General features: G+C 35.0%; 1 protein-coding gene across 1 annotated transcript in view; it reads right to left on the bottom strand.

The window, feature by feature from the left end:
* Positions 1 to 24,520, bottom strand: part of CHODL (chondrolectin) — a 287,033-nt gene that overhangs the window by 96,381 nt on the left and 166,132 nt on the right. The gene's annotated exons all lie outside the window — the stretch shown is intronic.

Here is a 24,520-nt window from a genome sequence, read left to right on the forward strand (position 1 = left end):
AATTCTATACCATGTAACTCCACCTCACCCCCAAAAGGGGGAACTGTATCACTTTCATTGATGATTGCCATTTGTTTTTGTTTTTTTTTTATTTTCCGTTTGTTTGTTTTTTGGTCATAGAGTAAATTTCTCTCCTATAAGCTCTCCAGTGGCCATTCACTGTACTCAGCCAGCCCTTTGTTGTTGACACTGTATATGTCCTCTCCCTACATCACAGTCTTAGTACCCTTGCATTTTCCAAAGAGTACAGAAATTCCTACTTACACTATTGAACGTCAGATGCAACTATGTTTATATGGCCATGTGCCACTTAACAACAGACATACATTCTGAGAAATACGTCATTAGGCAATTCTGTCATGTGAATATCATAGTGTGTACTCACATCACACAAACCCAGATGGTACAGCCTACTACACACCTCGGCTAGATGATAGAGCCTATTGCTCCTATGTTACAAGCCTGTACAGCATGTTACTGAACTGAATACTGTAGGCAATTGTAACACAGTGTTAAGTATTTGTATATCTAAACATAGATAAACATAGAAAGAATGCAGTAAAAACATGGTATAGAAGATAAAAAAAGTAGTACACTTGTACAGGGCACTTAACGGAAATGGAGAGTACTCTGGGTGAGTGAGTGAATGAGTGATGAGTGAATGTGAAGGCCTAGACCTTACTGTATGCTACTGTAGGCTTTATACACATTCTACATTTAGGTGACACTGACTTTATAGAGCAAGACGAGATTAAACCAAGCACAACAGAAAATGATACAATCTAGCGACAGAGCAAACATAAAATGTATGAGGCTGCTGCCAGCATAACACAGCATACTGTTTTACAGCAAATTTTTTTATTTAAGTAGAAAGAATACAATAAAAAGTGAATACATAAACTAGTAACATAGTCATTAATAATTAAGTATCATAAACTGCACAGAATTGTATGTGCTTTACTTTTATACAACTGGCATCACGGCAGGTTTGTTTACACCAAGAAGGAATGCACACACACACACACACACTATGAACACCTGAGTAATGCATTATGCTATGACATTACCAGGGCTAATGCACTAGGTGACAAGAATTTTTCAGCCCCATTATAATCTTATGGGACCACCATCGTATTGTATATGTGGTCCATCATTGACCAAAATGTCATGATGTGATACATGACTATACAAAGATTAACTGTCGAATGACTATAATTAACATAGTTTTTATTTAGGTAGAAACACATACGCACACATACACACTGATTCACATATTTATTCATAGGCATGTACACACACACACACACACACACACACACACACACACCCCAGCAGCCTGGTTGTAGCATTATTACCTTACGTAAAATAACATTAAAGGGAATCAAATAAAATATTACCGAAACTATCTGTTAGCTTTTTCATCTCTACTGCAACTACACTTAAGCCCATCCATGCCTGTATCTGCAGTTGAGAGGCCCTGCTCAAAGAAATGAGACATCAACTCCTATTTGATATATTCCTAGGTCTTGGCTGAGAGCATTTCATCAGAGATGAACTGCACCTAATGCAATCACCAGAATTAAAGCAGTTAAGAGAGTGAAACTCTCTGCCAAGAAAACTCAGCTATATTGTGCTCTTGCTCGCTTGCTATTCCAGAAAGTACGTAACTAGTACTAATAAGTCGCTGGCTGCCGTTCCAGAAAGAGTAGCAGGAACAAAAATGCTGACCTCGGTACATTTGTCCTCACTTTACAATCCATGATATTCTCACTGATTGATCTACAATGCAACGCATCCATCCATTCCATTACTGTTCTTTCCAAGAGCCTTTTAGGAACTTGCAAAATCAATATAATTCTGTAAATAAAATAAATCTCCATCAATACGATAACAGAAAAGTGTCATATTTTAACTGATAGTTATTTAAACCAAAAAACGTGGGGGGGGGGTAGTTAATTCGATTACAATGATTCAATTTTACTTCAAGGAAATTAAGTAATTACTATAAAAATAATAAGAAAAGGTATTACCCTAATTAAAGTTTATTTAAAGCTTCTTAGATTTCCATATGCAGTTAAAAAATACATAAAAAATTTCTTTCATTTAGGCTTATATATGATCCAATTCCTAATACATATGGACATGGGATAGAGTGAGTATTTTTCAGTGTAAAATAGGATAAAGAACACTTTTTGGATTGGTTATAATTCTGGAACTCATGTATCAAGAGAATAAGATAATTCTGAATATAAATTGTCAGACATATCAAAAATAATCTATTTTAATGATGAAGTTATGTAACAAAATGCTTTTTCATAGGAAAGGAAAAATTAAGCTTGACAATACATCTTTTAATTTGTGTGCAGTTTTTCAGTTATTTTTTTTCTTGGAATTTTCAATTTATATTCCCAGAGACAAATTAAGTTTTTAAAATTTAATTCAGCTGGAAAATATTCTTACTGTGGATAACAAAAATACACATTGTATATCTTTATACAGCTAGATGTGCATACACACAAATCAGCATAACTGTAAAGAAATGGCGACCTGAATGAACCATTTCTCCCAGCGAAGCCAGCACTTCCAAGTATACAAGGAAGCAACACACACACACACGCACATACACACACACACACACACACACACACACACACAATCTATATATGGTAATCTTCCCTTATCCACAATTTTGCTTTCCATGGTTTCAGTTACCTGCAGTCAATCATGCTTCAAAAACATTAAATGAGCCATTTGTAAATTTTAAATTGCATGCTAGTCTGAGCAGCATGATGAAATCTTAGTCCCAGAGCCTAGTATAGTCTAAAGGTTGAAAGTAAATTTGTCCTGCACAATGAAAAATGTAGAGTTTGAGAAGTGAAACTTGAGAGAAGTTAGAAAGAAACATCTTGACAATTGGTGTAGATTATTAGAGAAAGGCACTTGTTGGAAATGCTCTAAGATATTTAGCAAATTAAAGTTTAAGTTGTTGGCTATGTTGTAATTCTCTTTCAATTCAAAAATGCTAGTAATGACAGTTATTTTTAGTTGATTTCTTTGGAGAAGGGAAATAATGAAGAGAAAGTTGGTAGGAGAGAAAACCAATCACTGAAGCAATGTGAAGTGATAATACGGTAAGGGAACAAATTCAGAATTAAAGGCATCTGGACCACATACATTCCTTGAAAATCCTCAGGAAAAAAAAAATGAAGAGAGTACTAGTTTCACACTGTATATTGATAAGGCTTTTATCCCATTTTAAGTGTATATTAGAGGAAGGCTTGGAACTACTCAGGATACCCAAAATCTGTCATTTATCATTAGTACTAGAGATATCAAGCACAAGCCATTGTCATATTATAAAAACTGATCATTTAGTGTGATCCAATGTGAAATGAGATGGACAGGAAACAATCTTTGCTCTGTATATCACAGTAAACGGCATTTAGAATTCAAATTAAGCACATCTGATTGAATTATTACACTGGGACTGATTATACAATGTGCCTGTCTTAGCTCTGGCTGTCATACCCAAATACCATAACCCAGGTGGCTTAAACAACAGACATTTATTTCTCATAGTTCTGGAAGCTGGGAAACTCAGCATCAGTGCACCAGCATGGTCTGCTGCTGGCAAAGGCACTCTTTCTGGCTTACAGATCTGCCGACATCTTGCTGTGTCCTCACATGATGGAAGGAGAGAGAGAGGGAGGGAGGGAGAGAGAGGAAAAGAGGGAGACAGGGGGAGAGAGAGAGGAAGCAAGCTCTCTGGTGCTTCTTCTTATAAAGATGAGTACTGTCATGAGGGCTCCACTACCAGGACCTCATCTAAACCTAATCACCCCTCCAAGATTCCACTTCCAAACACCATCACATTGGGTGCTAGAGCTTCAACATATGAATTGGGGGGTACGTAATTCAGTCAATACTTCATAATGAAAACTACCTATATATTACATTTATATTATATATACATATTTTTATATATCATATTCATATGAATAGGAACATATACATATATTAGTGTATATATGCAAATTCTTTATTGAGGGAATTTGTTTCTCTGTAAACTTATTCTGTAAACAGTCTAGACAGCTTAAATTTGACACACTTTTGCCCAGCCCTTATATGTACACAAACACAGAATAACAGAGTAACACAGGATAGACTACTAAGTGAAAATGTAACCTGCAACAAATAACTATTTCTCTGGGTAAAGCATCAGGTCCAGGTAAAATATTCAGAGGTGGCTTCTTTTAGGGTGGTGATTAGCATTCATCTAAGAGATGATGCTCCTCATCCCCAGGCTGTGTGGTATAGGGGAAGTATTTTGAAAGGTAAAAACAGTGAACCTAGACAGTGTACAAGTTCTTTCTGGGTCAGCTCTATAATGGGACTCAAATATTTTGAGCAAAATATTGCAACTGACCAAAAAATCAGAGATAATTAATTACTCATTGAGAATAGAAATGAATCCTAATTCCAAATCAAAATACTTTAATACTGTGCATTTCATTCCTCTTCTTCCTGATGTTTGAGAATCGAGAGTTGATTGTATTTGTGGAGTGAAGCTAACATACAAAGGAGATATGCTTTAAGGCAGAAATGGTATTTTAGAAACTCTTACTCATCCATTAATTCATTCAGCAAATACTTACTGAACACCTACTACACTAGGAGGAAGACAATAATGAATGAGTCACACCTGTTCTCAAACAGTATCTGATCCTGTGGTAGTGAGAGATAGCCTGCTCTCATAGAGCAGGATAATGTACTGTGACAGATGGAGACTGGACTGCTGTGACATCTCAGAGAAGACTGCAGGTTAGAAAAGACTTCCAAGAATGAAAACTTTGATGTAAGGAAGGGAATTTGCTAGATGAAAGAGTGGGAGACAAATGGATAAAATTCAGTAGGAACATGACGACAGTCTACGAATTGGGGATGGAAGAAGATAACTGGGTAAAGTGCTGGGGTCATTCCTTGCTTCCAAAAAAGCAACTCTGTTTTTGTCTGTTTTTAAAATTTCATCCAAGATTTTATATGAGTGAAGCTTCATGAAAATAAAAAAAGATTAAGAGCTTACAGTAAGGAAATTTTAAGGGTTTAAAATAGCTGGAACTGAGAGGGTATGTATAAAAATGATAGAAAATTAAATGAATGGGGTTGTCACAGGACAAACAGTAAACTTGATTAAATGAGAATCTAAGTGGAATAGGATGAAATGGAACTTTCCTCTTATATAAAAGTCTCCAATCAGAACTGGCAATATCACACCTCATTAGAAAAAAAAAAAAAAGAGAGGAACATTTATTTACAGTAAGTATGGTTTCTCATAATGGAAGCATGGCTGTTGTGGGTCAAGGAAAAGCAAAGTAAATGGTAAAATCTATTTTTCCAGACAGAACAAAATTGAAGCCAGGCTAATAAGAAAAAACACGTTTTTCTTAACTTAATTTTTTTCCATTTGAACTTTCACCTTGTTGCGATATGTTTGTGTCTTAGGTAATCTGATAAAGTCTAACACTCTACGGTACTGTGCACATGAAACTAACAGAAGATAATGCTGAGTGTAAATAGTAATTGAACAAAAATAAAATAAAACATCAAAAAAAAAAAAAGACTAACACCCTCTAGTGGAAGATAGGACTGGAATGAATGCCACTTCCCTTCTGTACACTGAATGTTTGTGTCTCCCCAAATTCATGTGTTGAAATCCTAAATCTCAACATCATGTTGTAGAACCTTGGGCCTTTGGGAGGTCCATGAGGGCAAGAGCCTCCTGAAGGGGGATTAGTGCTGCTATGAAAGAGACCGCAGAGGACACAGCAAAAGCATAGCCATCTATGAACCAGGAAGAAGGCTTTCACCAAACGCTGAATCTGCTGGTGCCTTGATCTTCCACAGCATCCAGAACTGTGAGAAATAAATTTCTGCTGTTTATAAGCCATCAGGTCTTGGATAGTTTTGTTATAGCAGCTTGAAGAAAAACTAAGATGCCATCGCACAACCTTTATGCCTTAGAGGACAGATCCACTAGCCTTTGGCTGAATCTCAAAGTGTCAATCAAGTCTGCAAGACTTAAGGTGTAATGCCCTCCTCTTGTGAAAAAAGTAAAGTACCTTGACAGAAGGAACAAGAGCCCCAGCATGACGAATTTAAGTGGATAGCTGAAGAGGGAAGAAAAGGCAAAAGAGACTATAGACTTCAGTATGAAAGGTTCGATTTTCATAATACAGAAGACTACTAAGTCTACACTGTGTCTAACTTTGTCCTTCAGCCCATGTACTAACATTTTGAGAGTTTTATGGCCATTTGGTTGCAAGGTCTACATTCCCTACATTGTAGTCCAGTGTGTTCAGTCTGAAGGAAATGAGCAAAGCAAGATGGCCCAAGGAAGTGATGACAGACTTAGAGGCATAACTACAGAAGTGGGATGTCAGCTTCGCCAAACCACTTCCATCCTTCCCTGGGTGAATTATATAGTGACGTCACCACTGTTTGTTAACAGCAGCCGAGAGACCCATAAACTACTAGTGGCAGAATAGATCATCCAAGTATAAAAATAGCAAGATCTGCCACTAGTAGTTTAATGACAACAACAACAACAACAAAAGGTAATTTCATCATGGTGATGGAGAACTACTGAAGGGTTTATATAGAAGAACATAGATATGTATATATAAAAAGGTACATGAGAGCATGATATATCTTCTTTTTCCACACGAAATGTGAACTTTGCCTAGATAGGTTTTTCCCCTTGCCAAAGCCAATTACTCAGCTATATCTCTAGGTATAGATAGCTAGATTTATAGATACATAGATAATTGATACTGATGATATAACATAGTAGTAAATATATAGTCAAGCTGAAGAGTCTGAAATTTTAAACTGCTAGCAAACTAAGTTATCCTGACACAGTTTCATTAATGCTGGCAGAAGACACAAAACAAAGGACTTAATTACAGCACAAGAGGAAGCATGAGCTTCATGTTCACACAGGTTCCTATTGGTGTGATGCCCAGGTGAACGCTACACATATGGTGAGTCTGTTAGAGCTGAGGAGCCTTGAGCTCTTCCAACCTTAGAAACCTCCACTCTTATAAAGGGGCTACAAGCAAACTTACTCAATCTTTGTATTGGAAGGAGATATCACCTTTATGATCCTAGACAGCAAACTTACCTGTTTTCAACCCCAAGGAGACACTGGTTGTTATATACAAACTTACTGTAAAAATCGTCCAGAATAAAAGCTGATAAAAAATATGCAGAAACGAAAGAGCCACATGGTGAGTTATATATGTGCATATGTATGTGCGTATGTGAATTTTCTTCTAATTACTTCATAATTTTTAATGTTTAGTTCTTTAATCCATATGGACTTTAATTTTATGTAAGGTCTCAGAAGATGTTTTCTATTACATATAGCAAAATCATTCTAAATGAAAGAGAAGAGTGGACTATTCAAGTTATATAATTATTTATTTGTGTATACACAGGTATAGAAAGAAGACCAGAAAAAATAGGCATCAAACAGTTGACAGAGGATACCCACAGAGAGGGGTCTAGAGGGAGTGCATACAAAGGGCTTTCATATTGTTTCAATTGTCTATACTGTTTGCTTCTTACAGAAATAAAACAAATTAATAGATTACTTAGGTACATATTAGTTTACTTTAGGTGATGCTGAGGTTACAAGAATCCCAAATTACCAGTATATAACAATGATACATTTTTATTTCTAATTCAATTAAGCTGGGTTTAGTATGGTTCTGTTCTACATTCTAGAATGGAAGCTGAAAAAAAATACCAGCCCCTATAATATATGCTCTTCATGGCAAAGAAAAAAGAATACTCAGAAAACCATAAAATGGCCCTTAAATTTTCTGCATAGGCCTATCACACACCCCTTTCTCTTGCAAAGCAATGACCATGAATAAAATCAGTGAGACAAGGTTGCATAATCCATTTTCAGGGATGATAAGAATAACAAGTAGGAACAATAATAAAATAATACCACATGTAACTTTTAAGAAAAAGAAAAGGTAATTCTGTTTCAAAATGACAGAAGAATGAAAAAGAAGGGAGAATGAAATTAAGAAAAAAAGAAAGGAGAGAAAGGAAAAAGGGAGATTTAGATGCTGTGTTGGTGATAAACTAGAAATGGACCAAACAGGAGAAAGAGAGACCAGCTACAAGGCTCTTGCTTGCTATCGTCTATATAAAAAATAATGAGACTGCTAGGGCGCATGCCCAATGATGATGTGGGACCTGTAGTGCTATGACTTTCATCTTTATTAAAGAAACTATATCTAGTATAATTTTTTAAACAAAGGTCATGGTAAGATCAAATATTAAATACTTAAATTAAAGCATGGAAGTAATAGGACAAATTGTTACTGAAGGTAAATTTTCCCTGTGTGTAATTTAAACTGTTTACCCAAAGCCAATATATTAGCACTTTCAATATTCTAGCTTATTGTTACATAAATAAAAGGGTTATAAATTGTAAGGTGTAGCAAAGTTGTAGGCATAGATTTATATTGGAATGTTTCTAATAATTTGTGATATTGCCTATCTATGAAACAAATGTTTCTATCTCATTATATTAAGATATTGTTAAGGACTGAATGTCTGTGCCTGGTAAAAATTCACATATTGAAGCCCTGGCCCCCAATGCCTTAATATTTGGAGATGGGGCCTTTGGGAGATAGGTCAGGAAAGCACAGCCCTTGTCTGATGAGATTAGTACCCTTACGAGAAGAAATCCCAGAGAGCTTGCTCCACAATGTGAGGACACGTGGAAAAGGCAGGTGTACACGAGCCAGGAAGAGAGTCCCCCCACCAGAACTTGCCCACGCTGGCACTCCGATCTCAAACTTTAGCCTACAGAACTGCAAGAAAATACATTTCTGTTATGTAAGCCACTCAGTCTCTAGTATTTTGTTATGGCAGCCCAGGCTAACTAAGACAGATTTATTAACAAAATAAATAGGAGTACAGACATGGCAAACCAAAAAAAAAAAAAAAAAAAAAAAAAAACCCTTCAGAGTGTTTCAGTATTTGAAAAGATTCAGTAAGTACGTAAATAGTTGCAATAAATAACACTCTTCTTTGGAACCAAGCCACATCTGTCCATCTCAAAGAATAGAAAAAGCATTTGCCAAGCCGAAGTGTTTGGAAACTATCGTACATCTTTTTACAATTTGATCTTGTGCTTCCTTCAATTAATTTGAAGAACATTTTTTTCAGACAGATTGGTTCATGCCTGTTACTATGGCCAATTCCTTATGGCTCTCCATGCTACACTCTCCACTGAACGTTGAATAAATGAATGATTTCATTTCGATTTGAGGGTAGACTGTAAGTTCCCAAGAATCAGGCCCATCACCCCTTACTCAGCTCCTAGACTGACTTTCTAAAATGCTTTTTATTCACATAGATCCACTCTATACCTATTTAAAGTATAGAAACACCTCAGGCTGTCAAAATATCCATTTCACTAGTTAAGAGCTATTTTAGTTACACACAAAGGTGGAGAAAAGATGTGATCAGTCCTACTAGCCATCTTTGTGGATGTCTGTAAGCACCAGGAATAGTAATAAAACAATAACATCTACTGAGTAATTCGTATGTGCCAGACATGGTAATAACTATTTTACAATACTTTTTAATCATCAAAATAACCCATGACAAACATACTATTATTATCACCATTTTACAAATGAGGGAACGGAAGTTAACAGAATTCAAGTAAATATCTGGATTGTTTACTGCCTATCATAGCCATGATCACATGAAAAAATAAAACCAAAGTTAGAAAAAAAAAAGGTTAAGAGATTAAGACACATTTATCAATTTGATCACTATTCCATCTCCTTGCTGCAGTGAAAATCTGTGTGTAGAAAAAAACTCCTTGGCTTTCCAAAATGTTTGCTTAAAAAGATCTCTGTCATAGAGACTCTATTAAGACCACACACACACAAACACATACACACAGAAAATATTAGAGTTGCATTTATTATCCAACTTTTTTTTGCTTTGCAACTGCCAGGCACTCATCAGCTACATTCCAGGAACATCACACCATTTCTATATTATCAGAAACTTATCCACATATGATTTCCCCAAGGATAAGTGTCCCATAGGGAGAGTTTGATGAATGTCCTCCTGCAGAGAATTTTAAATGGATATTTACTTCTGTCTAAGATGCTTTAGTTGAGGCTCTGCTGAAGGTAAGGCAATGCCAGATGACCTGTTAGGGTCCCTTCTAAATCGCAAGCTCTAATATTCTGAAGAACTCAAGAACCTTCGCCATCTATTATTCAAATTCATGGAATTTCCTCTGGTGCTGTGGCATAACATTTTCCTCCTTAATACATTAAATTATGCAATTCATTTCCATTTTTTCCCAGCCCACCCCACACTTCCTTCTAATATGATGCATTCTGAATATACGCTGCTAGAAAGAATAATTCCTGCAAATTAATAAGTCTTGTCATAGAAAATGTCAACTTAGTCTTGGAATAACAGAACAATAAACCAAAAGCAATTCCATAAAGTAATGGTGCATAGCTAAAGAAAAATCTGTCCTTTGTCAGGTTTTGGGTAAGTATAATAAGAGAGCTAGTCTTTAAGATAAAAATTATTTTTAATATGTTTTAAAATGTAGAATTTTATTAAAATAAACCCATCATTTTTTTTATCATTAAGGAGCTCTTTTCTTATGTATAGAAATTATTGATGTGGAATATCCAGCAACTGATGTGAAGAAAATCCAATAAGATATAAAACAGATTTGTTTATTAAATATATTTCAAATTTCTTAGTATATACAGCTCATGTAGCTAACTTTGGCACCACACAGAAGACATAAACAACATAAAACTATTAAGTGGAGTCTAAATTATTTAAAAAATACATCCCACTTTGAATTTAGGGGACTAAAAGAATTACACAGTTTTGCGAATCTATAATGAATTTCATAGCACTGCCATTACTAAGTATGGAACATTAAAGTAATTTTACAAATAAGTTTTATGAATAAGCATACAATATATCATGTATGTACATATATGAGATTATGATATATAGGAATATATTTTGATATGTAAATTATACATATTATTGATCTTCTTATTGAATATTATATTCCCCATACCCTCTTCTCTTACAATAGAATCTATCTTCTCCTAAAATTATAAGTATATAATTATATTTAGTATGATGTTAATTGTTTATTAGCTGTCTCATTTCCACTAGAATATATGACCATGTGGGATGAAATCTTTTTAAAAAACTTTTGTATTATATGAAATTTCAAACATATGCCAGAGTAGACAGAATAGTATAATACGCCCCCTTTACTTGTAACCTAACTTCAACAATTATCAACTCATGGCTATCTTTTTATATCTATACTCGTATATTCTACATACACCCTGGATTATTTTGAAGTAAACTGCTGACTACATATTTTATCTTTAAATATTTCAGCATGTATCTCTACAAGAAAAAGCCTCTTTGTAAAATACATAATTGCAATGATACTCTCACACCTAAACAAAATCAACAGTAATAGCTTAACACCATCAACTATCTAATCACTATTCTGAAGTCACTTACTGTGCTGCTAATTTTTTCTACAAATTTTCATTTGAGTCAAGATCCAAATCAGTATTGTCACTAAAAATAAATAAATAAGAACTTGAGACACAGTGAGTATTAAAGTACACTTACTACTAGGCAAGTCAGTGAAAACCTGATCCAACACAAAGAACCTAGGTTCTGTGAGACAGGGTCTTCAGAGTAAGTAACAAAGAATAATCAGAGACCATTAGTTGAAGTATTGAGAATTTACTCATGTATAGGAATATATAACAGCCTCTTAGAAGATTATCATCCAGACCAAAGGCAAGGATAAGGGTGGTGGCAAGGCAAAAGCCTCAAAGTATTATAAAGAAAAGCAACTGGTCTTTTTAAAACAAAGTCCTTGGCTTGTTGGTTCATGACAAGGCTGAGCAGAGGCAGGTGGCTGACCTCTGGTTCCCTTTACTGAGGACGGGTAGAGCAGCTGAGCAGTAGAATGCAACAACACTAATAGTAGACACTGAGCAGGAGACACTGCAACTAGGCACGACGTTCACTATCAGGCTATTGTTCTGCTGCTTCTGACCAATTTTTCCAAGAAGTCTTGGCCCTACTTGCAGAGTAACTCACATCTTCATTCTTCCAGACTCCAAATCATGCAGTAGGCAAGTCCTTATGCATGTGTTCAAAGTTCAGAGGGCTTTCTTTGTTAAAACGTTGTAATTCCTTGATTTGACCCTTACGTCGCTCATAAGTTTCCAGTCCATCATTTACTTATTTTTAATTTCCAATTTATTTGTTGAGTTCTCAGTCTAGAGTCCAGAATAGATTTGCTACCTTTCCCTGTGATAACATATATTGTGGTCCTTTGCTGTATTTCCTACATATGGATAGTGAGACTTTGAAGCTTGATCAAATTTAGATTAAATTTCTTTGGTAAACAGAGTTCATGTATTTTGTTCTTCAAGGAGCATACAATGTCTGATTGTCAATTTATATCTTAACAGTGTTTCATGATCAGTTCCTAAGATTAATTCATTAGAAGTTACCAAATGATGATTTCATTCCCTCTCTCATCTCTTCTTTTTTTATTTGATGGAATACTTCCATAAAGAGAAACTTCCCCTCATCAAATATTTGAGCAAAAAAAAAAAAAAAAAAAAAAAGAGTAAATTTTAAAAGGTAGGATAAATGTTAAATTCTTTTTTTTTATTTATCAGATTTAAAAATGGGTTCCTTCTCAAGCATCCTCCAAATATGATTTTAACAAGCAAAATTCTAAAATAACCCCCAATAACCTTTGCAGATATAAAAGCTCCTCCCCTTGAGTATGGGCAGGACCTATGAATATGAAGGATCATATCACTCCTGTGATATCAGTACATTACATTACAAAGGTAAATGTAATTTAACTTAATTTAATAAGAAGCAAGATTACCCCATTTGGTCCTCCATTAATTATATGATTAAGATTTAAAAGAAGGACTGTCCTATTCATAGTAGCATCAAAATCAATTTAAAAAAAAAACCTAGGAACAAATTTAACCAAGGAAGTATAAGATCTGTACAATGAAATCTATAAAATTTTGTTGAAATAAATCTAAAATGACACAAACAAATGGAAAAACATCCTGTGTTTGTCTTTTGGAAGAGTTTATATTGTTTAAATGTTCATGCTACCCAAATCTATGTACAGATTCAATGCCGTCCCTATCAAAATTCATAGGGATTTTTCACAGAATTAGAAAAAAAAATCCTAAAATTTTATAGTATCACAAAAGATCCCAAAGAGCCAAAGCAATCGTGAAAAAGAACAAGACCAGAGGCACCATTCTTCTTGATTTCGAACTATATTACAAAGCCATAGTAATTGAAATAGTATGGTTCTGGTGTAAAAATAGACACATAGACCAATGGAACAGAATATAGAGATCAGAATTAAATGCCTACAAGTGCAGTCAAGTAATATTTGATAAGGGAGCCAAGAACATACAATGAGGAAAGAATAATCTCTTCAACAAATGGTATTGGGAAAACTGCATAACTGCATGCAGAAAAATAAAATCACATCCCTATCTTCTACCATTCACAAAATTTAAGTCAAAATGGAGTACTTAAACATAAGATCCAATACTGTAAAACTTCTAGAATAAAACACATGGAAGAAGCTCCTCAACATTGGTCTGGAAAATGATTTTTAGATATGACACCAAACACACAAACAACAACAACAACAACAAAAAACCACTGGAAATATATCAAACTTTAAAGCTTCTGCACTGCAAGAGAAATAACAGAAATAGAAGGTAACCTACAGAACGGGGGAGAATATTTGCAAACCATGTATCAGATAAGGGGTTTATATCAGAAATTTATGAAGAACTCACAGAACTCAATAACAAAAAAATAACAAACAAATAATCTGCCCATTAAATAATGTGCAGAGGAACTAAATAGACATTTTTCCAAAGAAGACATCCAAATGGCCAAAAGGCAGAAGAAAAAGTGCTCAACATCACTAATTATCAGGAACACAAAAACCAAAACCACAATGAGATATAACCTCAAACCTGTAAGAATGACCATCATCAAGAAGACAAGACATAACAATGTTGGTGAAGATGTGGAGAAAAGGGAACCCTTGTGCACTGTGGGTGGGATTGTGAACTTGTCTGATACAACTTGGAGAATAATATAGAGGTTCCTCAAAAAATTAAATATAGAACTACCAAATGTTCCAGCAATTCCACTTCTGAGTATATATCCAGAGGAAATGAAAACATGTAATAGAAGAGATTACCTGCACTCCCATGTTCATTGCAGCATTATTTACAATAGCCAAGACATAGGAACAGTCTCAGTGTCTGTCAACATTTGAATGGATAAAAATAAATAAACACCATGAAATTTGCTGTTCATACTGATATTCAGCCTTTTAAAATAATAATAATAATAATAATAATAATTAATAATAATAATAAATGCTCCTTGGATTGTTACAAGCCTTTGACTAATTTCCAGATTCTGGAAAAGTTGATTCTGAGCATCTATGCCAGTGTTCCAATTGTCTTCATGGAGGGCAAGATATCAGGAGGTTTTATTCTCATTCTGAAAATGCTTCTCCATGGTTCCTTTTCAAGGAGAATGGTATTTATAGACCACAATATGGTGCTAAAAATGCTCATTACTATTGCTCTTTGGTCTTCTATTCTTTCTATACCTTCTCTATGTTTAAAGTTAAAGTATAAAAATTAAAATAAAAACACTTCATAAGTTCAACGCATTAAGTTCATACTTTAAGTTTAAAACCACAGGATCTGCATTTAACTTTACCAATCTTGATCTATACTTACATTCTCCTATGATTAAATTACTAGTTCTCAACAAAATCAACCACGTTTTTGTCAGCATATCACTGGGATATGTATTTTTGCTAGATATTGCACACTACCCCTTTATAGGGGTTGTATCAGTTTGCAAATATATAAGCATGTCTTTTTCCCCAGGGCTTCACCAACAGATATGTTGTCAAACATCTGGCTTTTGCCAACTTAATAATTGAGAAATGGTATTTTAATATAGTCTTAATTTGCAATTCTCTTATTTTCAAAAAAGTTTAACATTTTTATTAAGGTTGAAAGCTATTTGCATTTCCTTTTCTGTGAACTGTTCTAATTTTTTATTTTTTAATGAGCTTAGTACTCTTTTTTAAAGTTTTTTACATAAGTTGCGATGTCTTTTTCAATTCTGTTATTTGTTCTTTTACTTGGTTATTGTTGTTCTTTTCCATGTATAAAGCATTTTTTAAAAAATTATCAAATTTATCAATACTTTTCCTTCTAGATATTAAGACACAGTGAGAAAAGTATTCCCCTATTACATTATAGAAGTACTCATGTTTTCTTTTAATTATGCATGATTTTATATTTTATATTTGAATATAATTTATTTGGAATGTATCTGGTGAATACAGTAAGAAGTGGACAGGGGTAGAGTCCTTTGCTTTTTTTCACTGATGCATTCCAAGTACCCAGAAGAGTAACTAGCACATATTAGGGGCTCTGAAAACATTCACTGAAAGCATAAGTAAATAAAAAGGGGTTAGGAATAAACATGAATTTAATAACTAAAACATCACTTGTGCTTTAACATAGATTATGTCAATAATAATAACTTTCTAAATGGCTTTTTATTTTCTGGCTTTTTTCCCTTTAAGGAAATGAGAGATCAGGCCGTTGGTAAGTGGCAGAGCTGCAAATCCGTGTGCCACGCTTGATCTGTGTCGCTCCCCACGCAGGCACACACATGTTTGCTGCAGGGCAGGGTCCTTTTCAAGATCCTAGGTCTGTATTTAGACAGATTTATAGGCTCTAAGCTTATCTCTGCCACTTGCTAGCTCTGGCCAATTTATTTCACCCTCTATGTGTTGGGAGTTCATTTTGCTTTGTTTTAATCTATGATAATTGTACCTACTTCATAAGTTTACTGTGTGAACTAAATGAAAAAAAAAATACATGTAAAATTCTTAGATCATGGTACATGAAAGAGCTTGGTAAATCTTAGCCATCATTATTTATTCAGAATATTACTCACGTTCTCTTTTCTTTCTTCTACCAGTTTATCATCAAATGTCCAAAACATCCCCAGAGGGTTTGGTTATATGCAAAGCAGGCCATTTCTTCCTATGTGTGCTTTCAAGTGCTTCGGTTTTCCATTGACTGCCTTCTTAATGTTCTTTAAAATCTTAAAATTCTAACCCACTCATGGATTAGAACTGAGGTAGCTATTTTGTTTATAGAAAGCCAGTTAAAATACAGTTGTGCATGTGGGGCCAGATATGTTTATGCTATCAGCTAAATGCCATGTTTGACCCCCAGGGATGGATATACAAGAGGAGCCTATTTCCAAGTACAAGGCTAGCAGTGACATAGCAAGATATCCAAGGATGATGGGCAGCAGCACATTTGAGAAGGATCAAAGAAAAGAACTGGGGTGGGGGGCAAGAGAGCATCACCTGTTCGGATCACCTTCTCTTCATCCCCTTTATGAAGGATAGAGTTCTGCCATAGGGCAATGGGATGGCCCAACACATGACACCTGACACTGGACAGATGAAACCAACAGTTTATTAGTCACGGCCCGGAGGGAAGAGGACACTGCATGCTGTGGAGGGTCACATAGATAGATGGTACTCAGAAACAGAAGGAACAACACGGGGTGATGGACGGTAGGCTCTGCAGCATCAAGGGAGCGAGGTGCCCCAGTTCCTATAGGAGAGTGTGGATGGCTTATTTAAATAAATCCACAGGCTGGCAGGGGACTGAAACCGACGTCTCACAGATACGCAGGAACTCGGTGTGACTTCTTTCATAAGGAAGGTTGCTTTCTAGGGGGGCCTAACCCAACAAGAATAGAGTATAGCAGGAACTTCAAGTCAGGCCAAATGAGCCCTTCTGATTTCATCACATGTCAGGGCAGCACATGATATTGGTCTTTAATTTTAGGCCAGAGAGGGTAGGTGCCTGAAGGTAAAAAAGAACACCTGCAAAAGCTCCTGATGGAGATCTTTAACTCACCCCTTTGCATAAGTCTACCCTGACTTTAATTATACTCCTATACACAGTCCTGTGCATGAAAGAGTCTGGGCACTTACTCTGTTGCTTAGTCAGATATCGTAGATGTTGAGCCCTAAATCTTCAACATGGAAAGCCAATTGCTTATCTCAATAATCTCATACAGAAACCAAAATAACCATCCAAAAAGAATGGTGTAAACTCATATACATAAATTGATGATTCAATTAATATATAACTATGGAGAAGAATATGTTGCTTTATATCAAATGATAAATATAAAGTGATTAATGAAACCACATTACACTGACAGACACCTTAAACTTGGTAAAACAAATAAGCAGGCCTGTAATGGAAACATCACTGTTAGAGTTGACAGGAAGTATATATCTATTTGATAAATGCATTTTGTAAATATCTAGCCATTAGCTTTAATAGTGTTGTATTTCTAATCTACATATATCATCTTTATTGTACACTACTCTCATTCTCAGGTAAGGCTATTTTCAATGGTGTTCTATTCTTTGGTGATGTTACTTCTACATCCACATTGATACAGTAGATTTCTCTTATTGACAGAACCTGTTAAAATAGAAAAAAAAAAGAGCAGAAACATGTTCAAGGGTTTGACAGTTATTGAGTTGTTAAAGTTTGGCACAGCCTTTTAATTAGCCATTCGAGCTCACAGAGCATTTCTTCCAGAAAATGGCAAAACAATATGCTAACTTTATATTTAAGCTGCTCAAATTAATTATCTTCCTTCGGAAAAAAAAAGCTCATCTTTTACAAGAATATAATGCAGTATATGGACTTTGTCCAGTGACTGTAAGAAAGTAGAAAATATTAAAAGACACTAAAAGATTTTAAGAGGAATATATGTGCACTGGCAGTTTTGAATGCATCTCCTCTTACATATATTATTTGGTTTCAGTTTTTTAACAAAAATCAATTACAAATAAGATGATTTAAACTGAAATAGTTTAGGAATTTATAACTTCACAGTTTTTTATGCAACATAAAATTAAAATCTTCATGAATAGAGATTAAAACAAAGACATCATTTTTAGAAAATTTAAGATGATAGTTCTTAAAAGCTATCATTTGCGTGGGTTAATACAACCTTTAGTTTATTTAATATAGATAAACAGATGTATAGATAGATAGGTAGATAGATAGATCATTTACTAAGTCCATGGAATTGATGATAAATATCTATCGCATGGAATTTATACTCTGAAGGATGGGAGAAAGAAAAAGTAAATAAGAAAAAAAATATTAACTAGTGACCAGCACTATGCAATTATTAAAATTAGACAATACTATTAAAGAGTGTGCTACCTTAGATTGAGTGGTCAAGGCCACTCTAAAAAGTGGCACTAAGGCTTAGTTCTGAATATTAAAAAAAAAAGAAAAAGCATAAATATCAGGAAGAGCATTCCAGTACAACGGCTCTAAGGCAGAAATTGGTTGAAAAAAATTAAGTCTAACATGTTTCAAGAGGGAAGGCAGTATGAAATTAGTCAAAGAGTAAAGACTAGGCAGGGTCTAGATAAGCTGAATAAATCAGGGTAAGGAGTGGCTTTTAGCTCTCTAAGAGAGTTAAAAGCAAGTGTGACATGATCACTCTGGATCAACAAGAAGAAAGGGTTGTAGGGCTGCAAGGGTCAAAGCAAGAATACCAGCAAGGATATAGTATCCAAAGGATTGGATATGTGATTATAAGGGGAAAAGGAAGAACCAAAAATAGCTTGATTTTTTTGACTTAAGTCATGTGGGCGAGAGATGCACTGCAAGTATTAACCAAAATGAGAAAGATGAGTGAGGAGCCAGTTTAGGAGAACAGAAAAGTAAGAGGCAGGAGTTTGGGCCATGTTAAATTTGAGATGTTTCTCTGACAATGGAAATGTCATGTAACCAGTGGCTATATCAGTCTGGAATTTTCGGTGCAGTAGGAATTAGAATAATCTTTTTAAAGATAATATAAATAAAATCATGGAAATGGATGAGATTGCCAAGAGAATGTATAGAGAGAAGAGATAGGGATCTTGGGAACTTCAAAAGTATGAGTTTGAGAGGAGGAAGAATCACCAAAGACAAAAAAAAAAAAAAAAAAAAAAAAAAAAAGAATAGCCAGTGAATTGGATAAAAAAATAACAGAGAATCTGGAACATGGAAAAGTTTTAATGTCTTATAAATGTAATCCTTGCCTTATAATTAAAGGTAACTGAAAGACAACTGGCTGTTTATCATATCATCTTCTCTGAGCTTGAAAGAAATGAGATTTTCATTTTATTTCTCTTGGTGACGATTGTATTGGAGTGTGCCTACATGTGTGAAAGCACATGCAATTTGAATACAGAATTTCAGTTTTTCAAATTTATCAGAGGATTAAAATGGATGAATAGTTAAGAAAGAAGGCTATTATATTCTGAGGATAGTCACAGAGGTCTTTTCCAATATCGATCGAAGTAAATGAGAAATATAATTAGTTATGTATAAGATAGGAAAACACTTTTAAAATATATATATATGTAGATATAGATAGGTACACATACATATACACACATATTTTTTAAATAAGAAGGTACAAACAATACACAGGTTCATTTTCCTTTCCAATAAATGTTCTATATGAGTTAGTTTCATCTATTTGAGGAAAGGAGAAGAGTCCAACTGAAGTGGGAAAGGTAAAAGAAGATCAAATTGGCTCCTTCTATAGTTTCAGTTCAGAGATGTATGAGTCTGATTACAAATGAAAATAATGTAGACAAATGGCCATAGAAACACATTAACACAGCCAATATTAATATCATTATTTCATTGCCTGCCCCATACACAGGGTAAGTTTGTCCATGATACAAGTCAGAAAATAACTTCATAGTGGCCATAGCTCCATAATTTATATATTTAATACATACCATCAGCACAAAGTAGAACAATTCTTATTCTCAAATGTCTACAAATACATGTTTTTTTTCCTTTGCTCTAGTAGTTTTAGAATTACTCCAAAGCTACTAGAAATTATTTTTCACCTAGTCACTAAAGGAAAGGGACCTGTGACCACTGTCTCAGGGCTGTTGTGCTTCTGGGTCTCACTGCTAATTAAAGTAGTTAATTTTAGCAGACCCTGGTATGTTTTGTTATCATCTATAGCAATATTATTTTTTGAGAAAAAATTCTTACAGATTCGAAAATCAAGAGGCTTGGATCCCAGCTCCAGGTAGGTCACAAGTGAACTGGATGGCCCTGAATACCTCCCTTTCATGACTAAAATAAGAGCATCAACTAGAGGACTCTTGAGATTTCCTCCAACACTGAAATATAATTTTACAAGCTACCTAAATTTCTATCTTTTTTCAACTTTTTTATTTATTTCCATCACTACTCTATGCTCTTTCCTCCCCTATTCTGTGGCCCACCATAAACCCCAGCGCTGAGTTCATGCCAGGCTTCATAGGGCAGCTTCTTAATTTAAAACAGCTCTACATCATGTCCAGAAGTTCAGAATTTTGCTCCTCTTGACTTCCATAGTTGAAAATTCTCCTGCTTCCCCTCAGACAGCTCTTAAGCTAATGTGATCCTCTTTTAGGGCACAGGCCAAGATCATTTTGTAAGCAACCCCATCCTTGGCTACACCCGTGGCTAGCACTTTGAACACTACATTACAGGTAGTCTGTAAAGTTTGGACTGGAAATAGAACTTAAAACAAACAAACAAACATGAGATAAATCCTCTTAAGTTTGAAGTATATAACACATTTGTGTTGACTATAGGTGAAATATTCTACAGCAGATCTCTGGAGTTTATTCAGTTATTTTGCATAACTGAAACTATATGTCCATTGATTAGTAACTCCCCATGTATCCTCCTCCAGGTCCTGTCAACCACCATTCCACTTTGATTCCATGAATTGACTGTTTAGATATCTCACATAAGTGAGATATGTGTCTGTCTGTCATCAGCTTATTTCACTTAACATAATGTCCCCAAGGTTCATACAAAGTATAGTTAGCTGTCCTTTCAAGACAGTTAGAAAAAGAAGTACACAATTAATGACAGAGCAGTGGCAGAGACAAGTGCTAGAAGAATTCATAGAGCATTGTTCTGTTATTGAACAGTGTGAAAAAACTGTGTCATTCCTTCCTGAATTAATTGGTTAGAAAAAAATGATCAGTTCTATATAGATGTAGTGTCAAGTTAATTATATGAAATATAAGACCCATTTAAGTTGCATTTGTTAACATTTTAGAATCATTCCAATAGTGGCTATTATGTGTATTTTTACTGGAATAGTAAATTAGAATAATGGTGGATAAGCCCAATTTATGTACTGAAGTTCATAAAATAGAGACTTTTATAAGGTTTTTGAGAAATAATTTGAGAACGTTAGTGTTTTTGAAGAGGAACTAGTAATCGAAAGGTGTTGTCTGTCTTATTATCATCTATTTTGACTGATTTGTGTTCATCTCATTCAAATTATCTGCCCATTAAGGTTGGGATTCATTTTGCATCTTCCAAAATATCCTAAACAGAGCTTTGAAGGAGTTGATGTTCAATAAATATTTATTGAGTAGATTAGAATAAAAAACTTCTTCTCCAAAGCTATTCATGCAGTTTGTCAATTAATAAAAAAAAATTATTAATAAAAGCACATTTTAATGATTGCCAAATCATTAAAATAAAATATACATGTGCTTCGAACATTGTATTTTAATCGAAAACATACAAGCACACAGAGTTCCTCAATTTTTTAATGTAGGTTTCAGGTCTTGTTAACAGGACTCCAACGAGGTCCCCTATATTTTGTGTACCATACAAACCCCCGTAACATTCCTGCCAAACCACCTCAGGTTTCAGTTTCTTGAAAATGGAGTGAAAACTTAAAGATTACTATGAAGTAAGTCAAAGATAGAATTAAAATTAGAATTTTTCCGTAATTTTGCAAGGATTCTTGCTTAAATTTAACTGCAATTTTTAAACCAGTCACCTTCATCAAGTTTTCTAAATTTGACTTAATCTCATAGCAATGCTCTTCTTTTAAAAATTTTTTTCATTTTTATTGGATATTTAATTAATTATAATAATTACGATAATTATAATAACTCATGTGTTTATTGTTTTTCTCTCTACTAAAATATGAGCTATATGAAGATACAAAATTTACTAGTCTTGTTCATTAGTCAGTTTTTGGGTGTGGGGGGATTTCACTGATGCATTTTTGTATGACTGAGTTAAATATAATTGGCATAAGCAGGATTGAAAATAGTCACAATTGACTATATTGGGTACGTTAAGCTAACAACTGAGATTGCAGGAGGAGCCTCTGAGCTGGGAGCCTTTAGTTTGAATCAGACATCAGTCAATATGGATTACAGAGGGAAAGGAACTGTTGCTTAATCCTTAAGAGGTGGTTAGAGGTGCCTTAAATTATAGACCTTCCAATATGTGGCTCATCACAGTACTAAGTCCTGAGGAAAATAATACTGTTAGAATTGTTGGGATATGTGATCCAATACAACAGTCCTGAGCGCTCCAGCTGCCCAAATCTCTGCCCAGCCATTCTAAGGGCTGAGTAGCTCAACACCCCATTCATTGGTGAACACTTGCCATGGGAAGCTGGGAAGCTCTGACTCTGAGGTCCTGCTTTTAGGTTCTGAAGGGTCCAAACAGCATCAACTACCTACACCATTGCTTTACTGTTGATAGTTGTTTCATTTATGGCCTGACCATGTTTCTACTCCTTTTGGCTCCTCGTGTCCTCCTGGCTGATCCCACCATGAAATCAATGTCAGTGTTGCTCCTTGCTGAAGCTCTGGCTAGCTATGAAAATGTGAGCCCAATGGAGGTAGCTGCCTTGGCTTCCCTGAGTGCTCCACCTTCTGTTAGTTTCTTTGCTCATTCAAATAGCCACAGTGATTCCCTACCACAGAGAGAAGGAAGATCCTTCTCTCACTGTCACTCGTTTCGGGGTGTCCCACAGCAAAACTGCTTGAGCCGCAAATTCTGAAGCTTTCTAGCAGGAGTTATCTTTTGCCTTAACCACATTCTTCCCTCCAAGAAGCACCTACTTCAGCTGGGTGGTGGCATCTAGATGATTGATGCCCTGGGTCGGCTCTCCCCTTCAAGGACCCACTAATCTCAGACACCTCTCTCCAGCCTCCCTTTCCCGAAAACCTGGCCTTGATTAGGGATCCCTTAATCTATCATATGCATTTCTCTATTTTTCAATTCCAACAGAAAAAAAAGAACTCAATCTTTTTTTTAAAAAAAAATTAAGTTTATTGGGATAATATTGGGTAATACGATTATATAATTTTCAGGTGTAAATTATCATTTGAAATCTGTATAGTCTATTGTGTGTTTACCACTCGAAGTCCAGTTTCCTTCACCTATCATATATTTGATCCCCTTTACCCTCTTCACCCTCCCCCTAAGCCCTATATTTGATCTCCTTTACTCAGTCTACCTCCACTCCACTAGTAATCACTAGTCTATAGTCCTCTGGTAACCACTAGCCTATGGTCCATGTCCATGAGTCTCTGTTTGATTGTCCTGCTCATTTGTTGCTTTTAGGTTTATATCCCACATATAAGTGATTTCATGTGATTTTCATCTTTTTCTGTCTGGCTTATTTCACTTAGCATGATTATCTCAAAAAAGAACCCAATCTTGAATTAATCTATAAATAAGATGATATTGATCTGAATTAGAATGGCAGCAATGAGAATAAAGATAAGTGGAGAGATCATAGAGGTATTTAGAAGACAGGTTCAGTGGGACTTGGGGATTGACGGGAGACCGAGGTATGGGAACCAGCTTTTGGTTTAGGCAATGCTATTGGGTTTGGGTATTTCTAATTGAGATTAGGGGAGTGAAAAAAAGAGAGAGAGAAATAGGTTTAAATGACATGTTGACTTTAACTTAAATGTAGAAGTCTACACAAACTCACCATATGGGTCAGATCTCAGGAGAAATTTCACTTCATTTAAGTAATCAAAGCCATGAGGAAATTAGATACCTCGAGGAAGTCTTATAAATTACATAAAAAGAAAAGAGTACTTTGCATGGACTTCTAAATAACATCAAATTTTAAGGAACAGACAGAAAAAGATGCATAAAAAAAATATTTCCAAGGCTTAGAAAATAAAGTAGGAGAATGTTAAGGAACCCAAAAGAAAAGAGTATTTCAAAGACAGTGTTCCAAAATGTCCAATACCACTGAAAGTGTGCACTGGATTCAATCAGTCTATATTTGAGAGATTTACAGAAATGTTCTTACGGCAGAATCAGCCGTCAGTTTCGGACAATAGAAGAAACATCCCATGAAGAAATAGGATTTGTCTTCCCGCTAAGGTTCCAGA

The sequence above is a fragment of the Rousettus aegyptiacus genome, unplaced genomic scaffold, assembly GCF_014176215.1.
Source record: "Rousettus aegyptiacus isolate mRouAeg1 unplaced genomic scaffold, mRouAeg1.p scaffold_m13_p_4, whole genome shotgun sequence".
Lineage (NCBI taxonomy): Eukaryota > Metazoa > Chordata > Mammalia > Chiroptera > Pteropodidae > Rousettus > Rousettus aegyptiacus.